This window comes from Procambarus clarkii, chromosome 69, assembly GCF_040958095.1.
Source record: "Procambarus clarkii isolate CNS0578487 chromosome 69, FALCON_Pclarkii_2.0, whole genome shotgun sequence".
NCBI classification, from domain to species: Eukaryota; Metazoa; Arthropoda; class Malacostraca; order Decapoda; family Cambaridae; genus Procambarus; species Procambarus clarkii.
Window position 1 is genome coordinate 12,312,252 of NC_091218.1, and position 16,390 is coordinate 12,328,641.

Consider the following 16,390-nt stretch of genomic DNA (forward strand, 5'->3'; position numbering starts at 1 on the left):
CTCCGGCAATGACTGCACGTGGTGACCATGGGAGTAACACGTGGGGCAAAGTAGCACCGTGGTGGCGCGTCCCGCCAAACACACACCGAAACTCCGACGTTGGTACAACGTTCGAACAAGTTTTGACACTTCCTAACCAGTTATAACAACCAATATAGCAAGTTGTAACAACGTTCTAATACGTCATAAACACGTTAAGCCAAGATGTAACAACTTTATTACAAATTGTAACAAGCGGAAAATAGAGACAGTTTCGGTTTGTGTTTCCAGGGACGGAGCGACAACAAGCTGGGTGACGGCTTAGACAGAATGAGGAGGACATCGTGGTGTGGGTTGCTCCTCGGCTCCTTTCCACACTCCTAGATATATGAAACCAGCCAATCAGGCATGAGGCACTGAGACCCATCCAATCAGAGAAGTTCTCCTTGGGTGGAGGTCGTGACGTCATGACTATGCCACGGGAGAGGCCTAGTCACACAGGACGGGTGATCTTGCCGGCTCCTTCCTGACCGCTACACTTGACATACCACAGGATTTTGGATGTTAACTCCTTGTAGTCAACTGGTTGTTGTTCATTCTTCTCCTTGATGTAGTACCAGCGTCCCCCTAGTGCGAGGTAGACGTCTAGCTGGTTTACCTCCCAGTACTTCTTTTGTACCCCCTTTTATATTAAATCCCACATGGATTTACTACAAAATGGGTACAGTCGGCTCTAAGGAGTCTACAAACTAGCGGTGATATACACCTCTAGTTTCAGCATTCACCTAGGTGTCAAAAGTGGTGAGCAGTGTGATTTGATCAGATATCCGTACAAACAATGATTTTGTTTTTGCATTAATGCCTCGGGCAGTGGGGGGAACGGTCGCCTCCCAATACCTCGGGCAGTGGGGGGAACGGTCGCCTCCCAATACCTCACGCCTGGTCAGAAGCCTAACCAGGAACCCAGGGCACTGGAAATTTAGCTCTTATTGCCCCATTCCCTAAAGCTGTATTTTCCCTGTGCAGCTTGAACACTGTGGCACCAATGGACCACTCACCCCCGCTATACAGATGCCTCGGTGATTTGGTGTTATTGGTACTACCAGTGCAGTGTTATATACAGTGTAGAGGACTATTAAACGTGTGTGTGTGTGTGTGTGTGGATAAAGTAGGTATCAGTGTGGCACGTCAGAGCACCTGTCACTTCATCTGAAACCACGACTATGGCTACTTCCCTCCTGCCTGCTGGGAACATCCACAGTGACCCGGTTGACTGTTCCAAAATGCTTCAAGCGAATATGCGTCCACTTGAGTCACCACCCCGCATGACGTACAGTACGAACCAGCACCCCATCCCCATTATATCCCAGTATGACGAAGACGCCAACTCAGGTGGAAAAGCAGCATCGAACGGGGGTTTTACTATATACAAAAGTCGGAATACCAAACACAAAGAGAAAACGGCCACGAAAGCCAACAATGCTGTCAAGGTGACCAATGCCACCCCTGAGACAGGGTGGAGCATGACCAACTCGGGCACCCCGGTATAAATATGACAGGCTGGCATTTCCAACTGAAGTTAAGTGACAGGAGGTACATCTGGATGAAACGTGATCTCCCTCTTGCATTTGTTGACTCCATAGACCTTATACGCCCTAGACACGACTCGCCCTACATCTATATAGCCAGGTCCCATGAAGACGCCATCTCTGCACCCTCCAAGGTCCTGTGGGTGGCATCACATTCAGTAACGCCGACTCTCCAGCAGGCTCCAGGAGATACAAAAAGTACCTTGTCACATCCTACCCTCATGACCTTGACATCTCCTGTGCGAAGGAGTTATCAGGTGTGTACAGTGCAAGACAAAGTCTGGGAGGGGGGAGCCACTTAACAAGATTGTTATCGTCTGGGAAAATGAGACGCCTCCCCCGTCATCACAAGTTCCTAGGCCCCTACCGACCAGCCAGTCCCATAGCACCCTGGGTGCCCTCAGCTGTCATGTGCTTTCACTGTCAACACTTTGGTCACATAGCCAAGCATTGTTTATCTTCAGTCACCTATGCCTTTTGTGCAGGCAATCATTCAACTAAAGAATGCTGTAATAAAGACCACGCTCTTGAGCCAGATGAGATCACATCCACAATCTCCAACCACAGGTGTTCCAGGTGCTGACGGGAAGATGTGATCGCCTGACACAAGGACTGTGACAAGGGTCCTCCCCTGCACAGCACAGTGGGGCAACCCTCCACCACACCAGCCCTCCCCGCCACCTGGGATGACCCCACCACCGTTCCTGTCACCAGCAGCTGGGTATACTTCCCGGGCCTGCCTGGGAAGCCTGACACCAGCTTAGAGTGAGGTCTTGGAACTTCTAGCTCACATGAGTTCAGTGAAAATTACCATTGACAAACTCCAAGAAACGCTCACGAAAATTCAAAATGATCTCAACTTAATTTTTTTGCTAAGTTTAAGATGGACAACCTGAGACAGTGTTCAAGCGATCTTCTCGCCAACCTGAGGTGTGAAGTGAAAGTTGAAGTATCTAGTGACGGGCCTTCCAGTGATGTAAGTGCCAACATGTTTGAAGCACATCTTGACCCCTCCTCTAGTGCGGAGAGTACCGCTGTGGCGAGCGTAACATATGAAAACCCGAGTGTCTTAACTGTAATTAGTAAATGCACTCAAGAACTCATTTCAAACCATACCTCTTGTACCTCTATGAATCATGATGAATGAATTATACAAACTAGTAAAGATAGAGGCTATCCCGCCAAACACACACCGAAACTACGATGTTGGTACAACGTTCGAATAAGTTTTAACACCTCCTAACCAGTTATAGCAATCAATATAGCAAGTTGTAACAACGTTTTAACACGTCATAAACACGTTAAGTCAAGATGTAACAACTTTATTACAAGTTGTAACAAGCGGAAAATAGAGACAATTACGGTTTGTTTCCAGGCTACCAACTGACCTTGACACAGATGAGAGAACTCTTTGACTTTACTGACCTTGACACAGATGAGAGAACTCTGTGACTTTACTGACCCTGAAAATTATTCACCTGTAAGCAATAGTTTGCAATTTGTGAACCTTGCAAACACTTCTCTTCGTCAAGTTTATGAACATTATTACCTATAACAAAATCACTCTTAAATTTCTCGCGTGGAATGTGAAAAGCATGTGTAGGAGGCTGTTTCATTTAATGATGTACACTGGTGCTAACAACATTGATGTACTGTGCCTGCAGGAATCCTACACAACAAGCACTAATGATGTACGCTAGTACCAACAACATTGATGTATTGTGCCTGCAGGAACCATACACTGCAAGCACTAATGATAAAATGCCACCCAAACTCTCAGGTTATGTAGCTTTCTCAAATGTTGGTTCACATGATGTCGGTATCTTGACGTATGTTAAAATTAACCTAGTGTGTAAACATGTTAAAAACCACAAAAGTGATGGCTCTTATTATCAGCAGTTTCAGATTGCTACAGCAACCGGCTTTATTAACTTAGTTAATGTATATGTAAGATGCGATCAAATGGTGGAAGCTTCTCTTCCAAAAGTCGCCAGCAGCTCTCAAACCATTGTCTTGGGTGATTTTAATGCTCACACTATCCTGGGTGACACCAAAACTAATAGAAATGGTAAGGTTTTTGTTAAATATCTTAAAGATAATAACATGTCAGTATTCAACTTTAACTCCTCTTAACGTCACACACCTCATGGGTGGCAGGCTTGATTACGTCATTGGTCACGGTCTCATCGATAATGCTGTCAGAGGATCAGTTGTTCATGAACTAGTTAGTGATCATTTTGCCATATTCAGTTCATACACCATAAAATAATGTCAAACCACAAAATTTTGAAGAAAAAAATAATCAATAACACTGAAAGTTTACACATGCACTTCAAAATGTCGCATTTCTGAATGGCATAACACACTTTTACTACCGTCAATGCTATAGACGTCATATTACTACCATATGTAATATGTCATATTACATATTACACATTACTACCGTCAATATGAGGACCTGGCCATCGAAGTAACCGCCTTTTATGACAATATTATAAAATCCACAAGACCCACGAGCACTTTGTATAAAGACTTTCCACAAGACCCATTGTAAAATCCACAAGAAACAAGAGGACTTAAACAGTGAATGTTAAGGGATGTGATAAGATTGAAACTATGAACTAAGGTGAACTGTGTAGGTATCATATTATTTACATATGAGGCAGAGAAAAGAGAACAGATGTATAAAATCCACTGAGAAAGGCATTAATCGGTGTCATTTTCTCAGGAAATCTCAACGGATACGTTGCGGGAATGTTTCATAAAAGTGTCGAACACATATTAATGATCGGGTACTCAATCAGGACGAGCTCTCTCGTAATATAATAACTAAGGTTAGTTGAAAAGGGAAGAAGGTAGTAGGCATAAGTTTGTTACTTAGTCAATAATATTGTAAGCATTACCCTTACAGCAAGACGTAAAAACTTTGAATGTTAGGTGCCAGTTCTTCACGAACGTAGTCATCCTCTGCTACATGCTGACAGTTGGGAAGTGGGGAGCTGATATTTATTTTTATTTATTTATTTATTTATTTATATATACACTAGAGTTGTTACATTCTTGAACTAGTACGCGTAGCCTTTCGGGCAAGTCCTTAATACTATGTTCCCTGGAATACGGCCCCACGGAAAATCTTTTAACCACCACCCCCCCCCCCCCATTTTACTGTTGAGTTAAACAGAGGCTACAGTTGAGGATTTACGCCCAGTAAATCCTCCCCGGACAAGATACGAACCCTGGACAAAGTGCTCACGAAACACCAGGCGAGCATCTTGATCACAACACCACAAGGATTGTAAAGATATAACGCAGCCAATGTCCTTTACAGACTGGAACACCACATTCACACGAGCATGTATCATCAGACTGTTGTTGGTATACTGCCAAAATAACTGGTCTGGACCGAAGGTTGTAAGTGTGAGTACCAGATAATGCAGTACCATTGTTCGTGTCTGCGACCGGAGTGGGTGTCACGGAGGTAGGGTCAGTCATTACGTTGTCAGTTACAGGTACTGGGTTGTCATCGTCAAGAGTCAGGTGGGCTAATTTCATGTGATTGAGATGTTCATTTACATGTTCACCTGTACCCAGGTTTTCCAGCTTGTACTTGTTACCTGTGATATGCTAAAGATCTCTGAAAAGTCCAAGATACTTCTTGGTCAGCTTGTACATGGGACCATCTCTTCGCTAGTCGAGGATCATTACTAAAGCCTCAGGTCCTTTTTTTGGTGGTTTAGCATGAGCGTTTTTGTAACAGTGAAATCGTCAGTAGCTTGAGATAGGTGTTCCTTAACACTCTGGAACACCAATTGAGTGTCTCTTTGTTTGACTTTAACATAATTATCATAGTTGTAAAGTGACACAGGAGGTGAGGACATGAGAGTATTAGGGAATCTCATGTTTGTCCGAAAAAGCACAAAGTGAGGTGTATCTCCTATTGAGGAGTTGGCGGAGGAGTTTATCGAACTTTGGACGATTGTCATAAGTTCATCCCATTTCTTACTGTCATGCTTGACTGTTAGTGTGTCAAATATTTTCTTTCTTGTTCTTTCAGCGAAGCCATTGTTAGCCGGGTGATATTGCACTTTTTTGATGTTGTACAGCTTAGCCAGTTGTATCAGAACAGAAGTATTGCATTCTGAGCTGTTGTCAGAAAGTATAACTCTAGGTGGACCATACCTAAAAATTATGGTTTCATGAAATGCACTAGCAATTGTTTCTGCAGTTTTGTTTGGAATTAGAACCAGTTCGCAGTATCTAGAAAAGTTATCTACCATATCTAGATGTTTATTACCTTTGGAAGTTTCAACAAAGTTTGTTAGCAAGTCCATAGAAACATGGTTCCAAGGTACATTAGTTATAGGGTAGGTCAGAATTGGGTTTGTGCCAGCAACATGGCCTCTGTGAGCTAGGCAGGTTAGACATTGATCCATGTGATGTTCAATCTGTTTGCCATTTTGGGCCAGAAGTACATAAGACGAGCCTGCTGTATGGTGCGGTCCTTGCCAGGATGCGCACTGTGTGGGGCGTCATGGACAAGTTTCAACACGATAGGAACTATCGACGCAGGAATAACAAGTTGATGTATCATTCTGGCAGGAGAGCCAAGCATAACCTTGCCGTGGAGCACGTGATATAAGAGCACTAGTTCCTTTGAGCGGCACGGGAGGCTTGACTAAGAGTTGTGTTCGGGTTCATTAGAAAGCTTGTGATCGGTGCCCACATTGGGTCTTGTTGTTGTGCTATTTCTACATCTTGCAAGTCTAATGAAGGGTATACAACTTGAACAGAAGCGACGTAGTGGGAGACGGCATCGGCAACTACATTATGTCTGTCAGATAAGTATCCAAACATGGGGTAGGAACTCTTGTATTGTGTGCGACCAACAGACAAACTTACCTATTGGGTTCCTTTCTTTGAACAAGGGAATAATGGCTTGGTGGTCCGTCAGTACATGGACAAGTGTAGTTGTAGATGATGTCTCTGAAATGTTTGAGGGCCCACTATACAGATAAAGCTTCACACACTATTGTTGAGTATATGCCATAAACATGCAATTGCATATGCAATGGCATGTTTATTGGTGTCGCTAGTTTGTGATAGTACGGCTCCTAACCCAATATTACTGGCGTCGGTTACTATGACATGGTTTGGAGAAGTCTGGGAACTTGAGAATGGGAGCAGATATCAAAGCCTCTTTAAATGTTTTAAATGCTTTCTCCTGATCAGCTGGTCATGCAAACGAGACGTCTTTCTTAAGGAGGTGACTGAGTCAATCACTGAGTAGCCAGTGAAGAAATGGTGGTAGAGTCCTGCTAGGCCTATGGATTTTTGTACAGCTTCAACATTATGAGGGGCAGGATAGTTCTTCACAGTGTCTAGCTTGAGTCAAGAGTGGTGATGCCTCCTAGGATGACATTATGGCCTAGAAACTTTATCTCTTTTCTCACAAAGGCACATTTGCTAACTTTGATTTTCAGATTAGCTTCAGATAGTTTCTGAAGAACACGTTCTAAACTTTGAGGGTGGGTTGGTACGTCCTTGGACATGATTATGAGGTCATCGAGATAAACCATGAGGGTATTAACTATCATTCGTCGGAACAAGTTTGTCATAAGTGTAAAGACTGTAATTGGGCTGCTGCGTAAGCCAAAAGGCATGTGGGTTTACTGGTAATGGCCATTATGGACTGAAAACGCTGTCAGTTCTCAGCTTTCTGGGTCAAGTGGTTTTTGCCCAAAACCTTACAATAGATCAAGAGTAGAAAAAACCTTATTCTGGCCTATGTTCTGCAATAAGGCAGTGAGCACGGGAAGAGGAAACCATCAGGTATCGTCACTTTGTTAATTAAGCTTTCTGAAATCAACGACAGGATGCCAAGAGCCATCCTTCTTTGGTATTAAGATCAACGGAGCATTCCATGGAATGCTTCCTTCAGTAATACCTCCGTGTAACATCTCGTCAATGAGTCGGTCTGCAACAGCTCATTGAGAATGAGGCAATCTGTATGCGGGTACATAAATTGGTCGAGTACCTGGTTCAAGAGGAATTTTGTGAGTGATGAGGTGTGTCAGTCCAAGTTGTTCTCCTGTCAGAGCAACAACAGTACGATGTTTGTTGAGGATGGTCAGCAATTGAGCTTGGGCATCTGGGGGAAGTCATTGGGACTAAGATGCTCAGGTGAGACCGCTAACTGATTTCGATTTGTCGTATGAGACAGAGCAAGTACCATTTGTTCAGTAGAGGCCTCATCCACCACTCGCACCGGTAACAAATAATGGGTGAAGTCTACAATGTGTGTGCTTGATGCGAGGTGAATGTTGTCATTGGTGACGTTGGCAACATAAACAGCAGTAGTGTTGTTCTGTATCTAATGTAAGGAAGGTTCTATGTAGGTACCTTTTATTTGACATGTCACTGTTTGTTATTATATGATCTAGGTCAGGTACACCAGGAATTTTGACAATAATCTTTGTTACCTGCTTGATAGCTGCTTGATGGGGTTCTGGGAGTTCGTCTACTCCCCAAGCCCGGCCCGAGGCCAGCCTCGACTAGTGAGAGTTTGGTCCACCAGGCTGTTGCTTGGAGCGGCCCGCAGGCCCACATACCCACCACAGCCCGGCTGATCCGGAACTTATCTTAGAAAACAGTCCAGTTTTCTCTTGAAGATGTCCACGGTTGTTCCGGCAATATTTCCTATAGTCGCTGGGAGGACGTTGAACAACCGCGGACCTCTGATTATTTATACAGTGCTCTCTGATTGTGCCTATGGCACCTCTGCTCTTCACTGGTTCAATCTTGCATTTTCTTCCATATCGTTCACTCCAGTACGTTGTTATTTTACTGTGTAGATTTGGGACCTGGCCCTCCAGTATTTTCCATGTGTATATTATTTGGTATCTCTCTCGTCTCCTTTCTAGAGAGTACATTTGGACAGCTTTGAGACGATCCCAATAATTTAGGTGTTTTATCTCGTCTATGCTTGCCGTATATGTTCTCTGTATTCCCTCTATTTCAGCAATCTCTCCTGCTCTGAAGGGGGAAGTGAGTACTGAGCAGTACTCGAGACAGGACAACACAAGTGACTTGAAGAGTACAATCATTGTGATGGGATCCCTGGATTTGAAAGTTCTCGTAATCCATCCTATCATTTTTCTGGCTGACGCAATATTTGCTTGGTTATGCTCCCTAAACGTTAGATCGTCGGACATCATTATTCCCAAATCCTTGACATGGTGTTTTTCTACTATGGGCAGATTCGATTGTGTTTTGTACCCTGTATTATGTTTCAGATCCTCATTTTTGCCTTACCTGAAATTTATCACTGTTAAACATCATGCTATTTTCTGCTGCCCAATCGAAAACTTTGTTGACATCTGCTTGTAATTTTTCAATGTCTTCAGCAGAGGTAATTTTCATGCTGATTTTTGTGTCATCTGCGAAGGATGACACGAAGCTGTGACGTGTATTTTTGTCTATATCTGATATGAGAATAAGGAACAGCAGTGGTGCAAGGACTGTACCTTGAGGTACAGAGCTTTTAACATCGCTTGGACTCGATTTGATTTGTTTGATTGACTGTTACTCTTTGTGTTCTGTTCGACAGGAAATTGAGTAACCAGCGTCCTACTTTTCCAGTTATTCCCATTGACCTCATTTTGTGTGCCATCACCCCATGGTCACATTTGTCGAACGCCTTTGCAAAGTATGTGTATACAACATCTGCATTTTGCTTTTCTTCTAGAGCTTCTGTGATTTTGTCAGTGGTTGAGTAACTGTGACAGACAGGATCTTCCCGCTCTAAATCCATGTTGTCTTGGGTTGTGCAACTCATTGTTTTCCATAAAACTAGAAATTTGATTCCTAATCACTCTTTTAAACACTTTTATTATGTGTGATGTTAGTGCAACTGGCCTATAATTTTTTCCCAAGGCTTTATTTCCCCCCCTCCTTGTGCAATGGAGCTATATCTGCAGATTTAAGTGCTGCTGGTATCTCCCCTGTATCCAGGCTCTTTCTCCATATTAAGCTGAGTGCTCACGCTACTGGTACTTTACATTTCTTTATGAATATTGAATTCCAAGAGTCAGGCCCAGGGGCTGAGTGCATAGGCATATTGTCAATTTCTCTTTCAAAGTCTTCCGAGTTTCTGGTAATATCCGTTATATTATCTGCAGCTTGAATGTCATTCATAAAGAAGCTGTCTGGGTCATCAACTTTCATGTTGTTTATCGGTGTGCTAAACATAGCCTCATACTGGCTTCTTAGAATTTCACTAATCCCTTTGTTGTCCTCTCTGTACGTACCTTCAGTTGTAATTAACGGTCCAATACTGGTCGAGGTTTTTTATTTTTATTTTGCGTATGTGACGAAATATTTAGGATTTTTCTTTATCTCTTGTATAGCTTTCTGTTCCAATTCCATTTCCTCAGACTCATATGATCGCTTGAACGTTTTTTCTATTTCTTCGATCTCCCTGCTTAGGCTTATTTTCCTTGCTTGTGACAGTTGTGTCTGCCGAAGCATTTCCATTATTTTTTTCCTTCTCCTGTACAGTCGTCTGCGTTCTCTTTCTAGAGTGGTCCTCTTTCTGCCCCTCCTCACAGGCACATGCTTCAAGCAGACCTTGTAAGCTTCAGCTGTCAGTTGAGCTATTCCCTGTGTGGGAGTTTTGTCGTTAGTGCATGAGAATGTAGGACTGTGTCTTGGTGTAAGATGCCTCTGACTTAATTGATGTTAAACTCTAGGCAAGTAAGGTAATGAACAATTGATGGAGACCCTTGCAAAGATTCATTGACCTCATCGACCTGTGAGTCTGTGTGATTGCGTGATGGACTGGTGTCAGTGAGTGATTGAGTGACGGCTTTGTTTGGGCGTAGCTGATGAAGTGAATCCTGGTCTCTCCTGGCTTTTATGTAACTGATATAGTCCCTATGATTGGTGAACTCGTATCCCATGGTGAACACACCACAGAGAGGTACTACTGTGTCACCAATTGTTGTTTCCCACCGGTAAGCATCGATAGTAATTCTGTAGTCTCTCATAGTGTTCAATCCTAGTAAGATGTCTACTGGATTTGAAAGTTCTCGTAATCCATCCTATCATTTTTCTGGCTGACGCAGAATATTATCTACAAGTAAACATGTCATGGCTAGTGATCTGTCATTAACTATTACCTCTGTCAGCTTCACCTGACACCGCAGTCATTCCTCCAGAACCTCCACTAAGCTTGGAGACAAATGGCTGGCATACCACAAGTCTCACGTATGTCATGCAAGGCGGCTTCTTTGATTATGTTGACTCTAGCTCCTGTGTATAGGAAAATTTTAACATGTTGACCTTTCAGAGTGGCTGAAATCAAAGGTCCTTCTGTGTCTTTGTTAGGCCTGTTATTATGAGACTGGTGTGGTCGACGTGGTGTCTGGAGCACATGACTGTGTCTGTCAGCGTGTAGGTGGTGTACGGTATCCTCCTCTGCTAATACATTAACCCTGTTATGGGTAGGCACTAAGTATGCAGGGAGGTCGTCTCGCTTCCCTACATCATGCTGTTGATGAAGGCTGCTATACCATCCCCCAATTGGGAGCCATAGGCCTGGTCTGGGTGACCGTAGGTCTGGTCTGTGTTATCCATGAAGGCCGTAGTACCGTTTGTCATCCGCAAGTCACAGTGTCTGTCTGTGTTGTGACTGTCAGTTGAACCGAACCTAACACAGGCAGTAGGGGTCGGAATGCAGGAGCACGTGTAGGGCTTGGTCGGCGCTGGTTAGGGGTTGCAGCATGTGGTTGCTTATGGGCAGGAGGAGCTTGGCTATAGTGATAAGCCTGGTTAGTACCACAGTAAACTCGACAGTCATCAATGTCATGGCCAGACAAGTGCAGTAAGTGCAGAATAGTGCACGAGCAGCTCGGCAATCTGACGTGTCATGTCCAGGTCTGCGTGTCATGTCCAGGTCTGCGTGTCATGTCCAGGTCTGCGTGTCGTGTCCTGGTCTGCGGTGAATGTGCAATAAGGACGGCTGTGATAGTAAGTATGGCCTGCATTGTTATGTCTGGCATGCGGTTGTTAACGAGTGTTGTATGATGTGCACTCTGCCTATGGTGTCCTGGTTTGCATAGTTAAAGCATTCTGGCGTTCGTGGGCGTGAAGGATACTGAAGAGAGTTAGTCCTGGAGTATAACCTGGAGCCATATGAGGGTGAAGACCTAGCATGAGTCTGAACGTTACTAGGGAAAGAACGACAAAGTTCACACAGGATTATGGGGATAGTTTGCGTTGAAAACGGCAGAGTGCTGGGCAGAGTCCAGGTTCTTTAGTCTCTTAGTGGAATCTACCATCTCATCCATTAATTCCCCAAATAGTGTTGTTTGGACCGAAGTCTTTAGCTTGTATGTCCTTCAGTATGGCCTCGGTGGCATGACGCTGCATGGCACCAAACGTCAGTAGTCTTCACACATTGTCTATAGTGAGGCTTTCGCCCGCCAAACACACACCGAAACTACGACGTTGGTACAACGTTCGAACAAGTTTTAACACCTCCTAACCAGTTATACCAACCAATATAGCAAGTTGTAACAACGTTCTAATACGTCATAAACACGTTAAGCCAAGATGTAACAACTTTATTACAAGTTGTAACAAGCGGAAAATCCCTATCTACCCATCTAGATAGGTTGTTAAAGATTCGCTACCTGGAACAAAAAGTCCCAAGTAGCACGGGCTAATTTCCCTATCTACCCATCAGTGAGCTATGTAGCTTATCTAGACGTTTGCCGAAAGCGTTGCGTGTCTCATCGGGGCTCATTACTGCATTAGCTGTTTGGCGAGCAATTCCAAAGGGGTCACGATCGACAGCTAATGAATATCTCTTATGAAAGATTTTTTTAAAGTCGTCCCTTCACAATTTTCTTTAAATCATGTGATTCTGCCACGAGATATGCATCACCGGTTTTATAGTCAGAGTGGACGTCGCCATACTGATGAAATCTGTATCTGTGACAGCAGTACCCTGGCCCCGTACTCTAGCTTCTTCACTAGAGAACCAAGATTCCAGGAGAACGGGATCTTTCCACTAAATGGGTGTATGTCAACAGACTGGGTAAGAACTGTTACGGTGCTCGAGTTAGGATCTATGCGGTGCTCCAGAGCTGAAGGCTGCTGGTGCTACAATCCATTCAACTAGGTAGGGAATAATCAGGCCGTCGGAGGTCAGATGTCGTGCTGTGGTGTCAGGAGGCATCAGGCGAGAGGCGATGGCATGGTGAGTTATGGTGAGTCGCGGTGAGTCAGCTGTGGGCACGCTGGGTGAGTCAGCCGCAAACAAGCTCTAAGTGAGGCAGGCACGCCCAGGGCAGTGAGTCAAGGCCAGGGGGTGGGGGGTGGGGGGGGGGAGCAAGGTGTGAGTCTGGTACATGTGGTACAAGGTACATACTGTATCGACACTGATGTCAATGATGTCACTCACGACAATGTGACACTGATGTCACTAGCGAGGTCACACATGGCGAGTTGTTCTGTTGCCTAGCTGTTGTGCTGCAGCTGCTGTGATGTACTGTAGCTGCTGTGATGTACTGTAGCTGCTGTGATGTACTGTAGCTGCTGTGATGTACTGTAGCTGCTGTGCTGTAGATGTTGTACCAAATAGCTGGGCAGGGAGTTGGAGTACATCGGGTGAATCCCACCGCTGCCACCAGTATTAATGGTGGCAGCGGTGGGCAGCATTTCTTCTTTATTATTAACTAAATATGATAATGTCCACTGAGCCATGTACTAGCTATCCAGTGAGTGTGTACCATGCTGCTGCTCCAGATGGTCTGGTTGTTGGAGTGTAGTCACACTTCACACTTGGTGAAGATGCACATCAGTGTGGACGCTGCTGCTGACTTGGGTGCTGGCGATATGCAGTTGATGAATGAGGTCACCACATGAGTGATCACGTGCGTCCAACACATCATCCTGACATCATGTATGTGTGAAGTTCTTGAGAGGATTATACTCAACAGATTAATGTTTCAAATTAGGCCCCACCTTGCTCCTAACCTTTATGGTTTCCTTCCTGGAAGAAGCACACAAACTTTGCTGAATATTTTATTAGCGAGGGACCAAGCTCTCAGGCGGCATTTATTGACCTCCAAACTGCTTTTGATACAGCAAACAGAAATAAACTTAGAACAACTAGCCTCTTTTGGAGTAAAGGGAAGACTGTTGACATGGCTCTAGGGTTACCTGAGTAACGGAACCGCCTCAGTCCTTTTCAAGGGGGTCAAAAGTGAACATTGTGCCCCTTCCCCCCCCCTCTTTCCTCCCTCCCCCCACTTTCCTCCCTCCCCCCCTCTTTCCTCCCTCCCCCCCTCTTTCCTCCCCCCCCCCTCTTTCCTCCCCCCCCCTCTTTCCTCCCCCCCCTCTTTCCTCCCTCCCCCTCTTTCCTCCCCCCCCTCTTTCCTCCCCCCCTCTTTCCTCCCCCCCCCGCTCTAGCCTCCCACCCCTCCTGCCTCCCCCCCTCTCCTGCTTTCCCCCTATACCCTCCCACCCCTTTCTACCTCTACCCTCGCACCCCCTATTACATTCCCCCTCTACCCGCCCACGCCTCCTGCCTCCCCCTTTACCCCCTTTTCTGCCCCACCCCCTCTCTACCCCCACCCCCACTGCCCAACCCCTTCATATAATTTGTAATAATTACATTTCTCTTTATTTTTGTTACTTTTTTTATTCCTTGACGATTTCAACTAAATAATGACATTAATTATAAGTATGAAGGTAGCAGTCATTTCCGTGAGGCGCGTGAGGAAGTAATGTGGCCCGTCAGGAGGGTGCAGGTAAGGGCGAGTTTAGCATGCAGAGGACCACTGGGCCACCTGCAGGACTCGTGGTGTGGGCTTTACAGTGCTATTCCGTGGTTGATACACGGGTAACGAGGCTTCGGCCGCTCTGGCATCTCATTTACATGCAAACTGAGGCAGGAAACGAACGAGGGGTTGATGGACATCAGTATTCCACTGATCACAATGATGTCCACTGATCACAATGATGTCCACTGATCACAATGATGTCCACTGATCACAATGATGTCCACTGATCACAATGATGTCCACTGATCACAATGATGTCCACTGATCACAATGATGTCCACTGATCACAATGATGTCCACTGATCACAATGATGTCCACTGATCACAATGATGTCCACTGATCACAATGATGTCCACTGATCACAATGATGTCCACTGATCACAATGATGTCCACTGATCACAATGATGTGTGGGTTGATCAACACCAGACGTCAATAACTCTTAAATCAGAAGATATTGCTCCGCTGCACAAGGGAGGCAGTGAAGACTTTCACTAATCTATTGACCAGTTTCACTAACATGTACCTGGTTGATGGGGTTCTGGGAGTTGTTCTACTGCCCAAGCCCGGCCCGAGGCCAGGCTTGACTTGTGAGAGTTTGGTCCACCAGGCTGTTGCTTGGAGCGGCCCGCAGGCCCACATACCCACCACAGCCCGGTTGGTCCGGCTCTTCTTGAAAACTATTTACTTTTCTCTTGACGATGTCCACGGTTGTTCCGGCAATATTTCTGATGCTCGCTGAGAGGATGTTGAACAACCGCGGACCTCTGATGTTTATACAGTGTTCTCTGATTGTGCCTATGGCATCCCTGTTCTTCATTGGTTCTATTCTACATTTTCTTCCTTATCGTTCACTCCAGTACGTTGTTATTTTACTGTGTAGATTTGGGACCTGTCCCTCCAGTATTTTCCATGTGTATATTATTTGATATTTGGAGAGCTTTGAGACGATCCCAATAATTTAGGTGTTTTGTCGCGTGTATGTATGCCGTATTTGTTCTCTGTATTCCCTCTGTTTCAGTAACCTCTCCTGCTCTGAAGCAATTGAGCATTGCTCTAAGTACAGAGCAATACTCAAGATGGAACAGCACAAGTGATTGGAAAAGTATGACTATTGTGATGGGATCCGTAGATTTGAAAGTTCTCGTAATCCATCCTATCATTGTTCTGGCTGTCGCAATATTTGCTTGGTTATGCTCCCTAAACGTTAGGTCGTCAGACATTATTATTCCCAAATACTTTACATGCTGCTGTTTCTACTATGGGCAGATTTGATTGTGTTTTATACCCTTTGTTATGTTCAGGATCCTCATTTTTACCGTACCTGAGTACCTGGAATTTATTATTGTTAAATATCATGTTATTTTCTGCTGCCCAATCGAAAACTTTATTAACATCCACTTGTAGTTTTTTCACTGTATTCAGCAGAGTCAATTTTCATGCTGATTTTTGTCATCAGCGAAGGATGACACGAAGCTGTGACGTGTATTTTTGTTTGTATCTGATATGAGAATAAGGAACAGCAGTGGTGCAAGGACTGTACCCTGAGGTACAGAACTTTTAACTGCGCTTGGACTCGATTTTATTTGGTTGACATTTACATGACATTTACAAAAATGTGGCATAGTCATATTTATCAAATGGTCTATAATTCTTTGTCAGTGCTTTGCTCCCTCTCTTGTGTAGAGGGGCTATGTCTGCTGATTGAAGCGCATCTGGTATCTTCTCTGTGCCCAGGTTATCTTATCTTCAGGTTATCTTGAGATGATTTCGGGGTTTAGCGTCCCCACGGCCCGGTCCTCGACCAGGCCTCCTTTTTGTTACACATCCCTAGGAAGCAGCCCGTAGCAGTTGTCTAACTCTCAGGTGCCTATTTGCTGCTAAGTGATCAGGTGCATCATGGCGAAAGAAACTCGGCCCATTTGTTTCCACCACCGCTGGGGATCGAACCCGGAACATTAGAACTACGAATCC

At 44.7% G+C, this 16,390-nt stretch overlaps 1 protein-coding gene across 5 annotated transcripts in view; it reads left to right on the forward strand.

Annotated features, from left to right (window-relative positions):
- The window catches only part of LOC123772234 (uncharacterized), a 325,414-nt gene that overhangs the window by 44,030 nt on the left and 264,994 nt on the right, over nucleotides 1-16,390 (forward strand). The window lies entirely within an intron of this gene.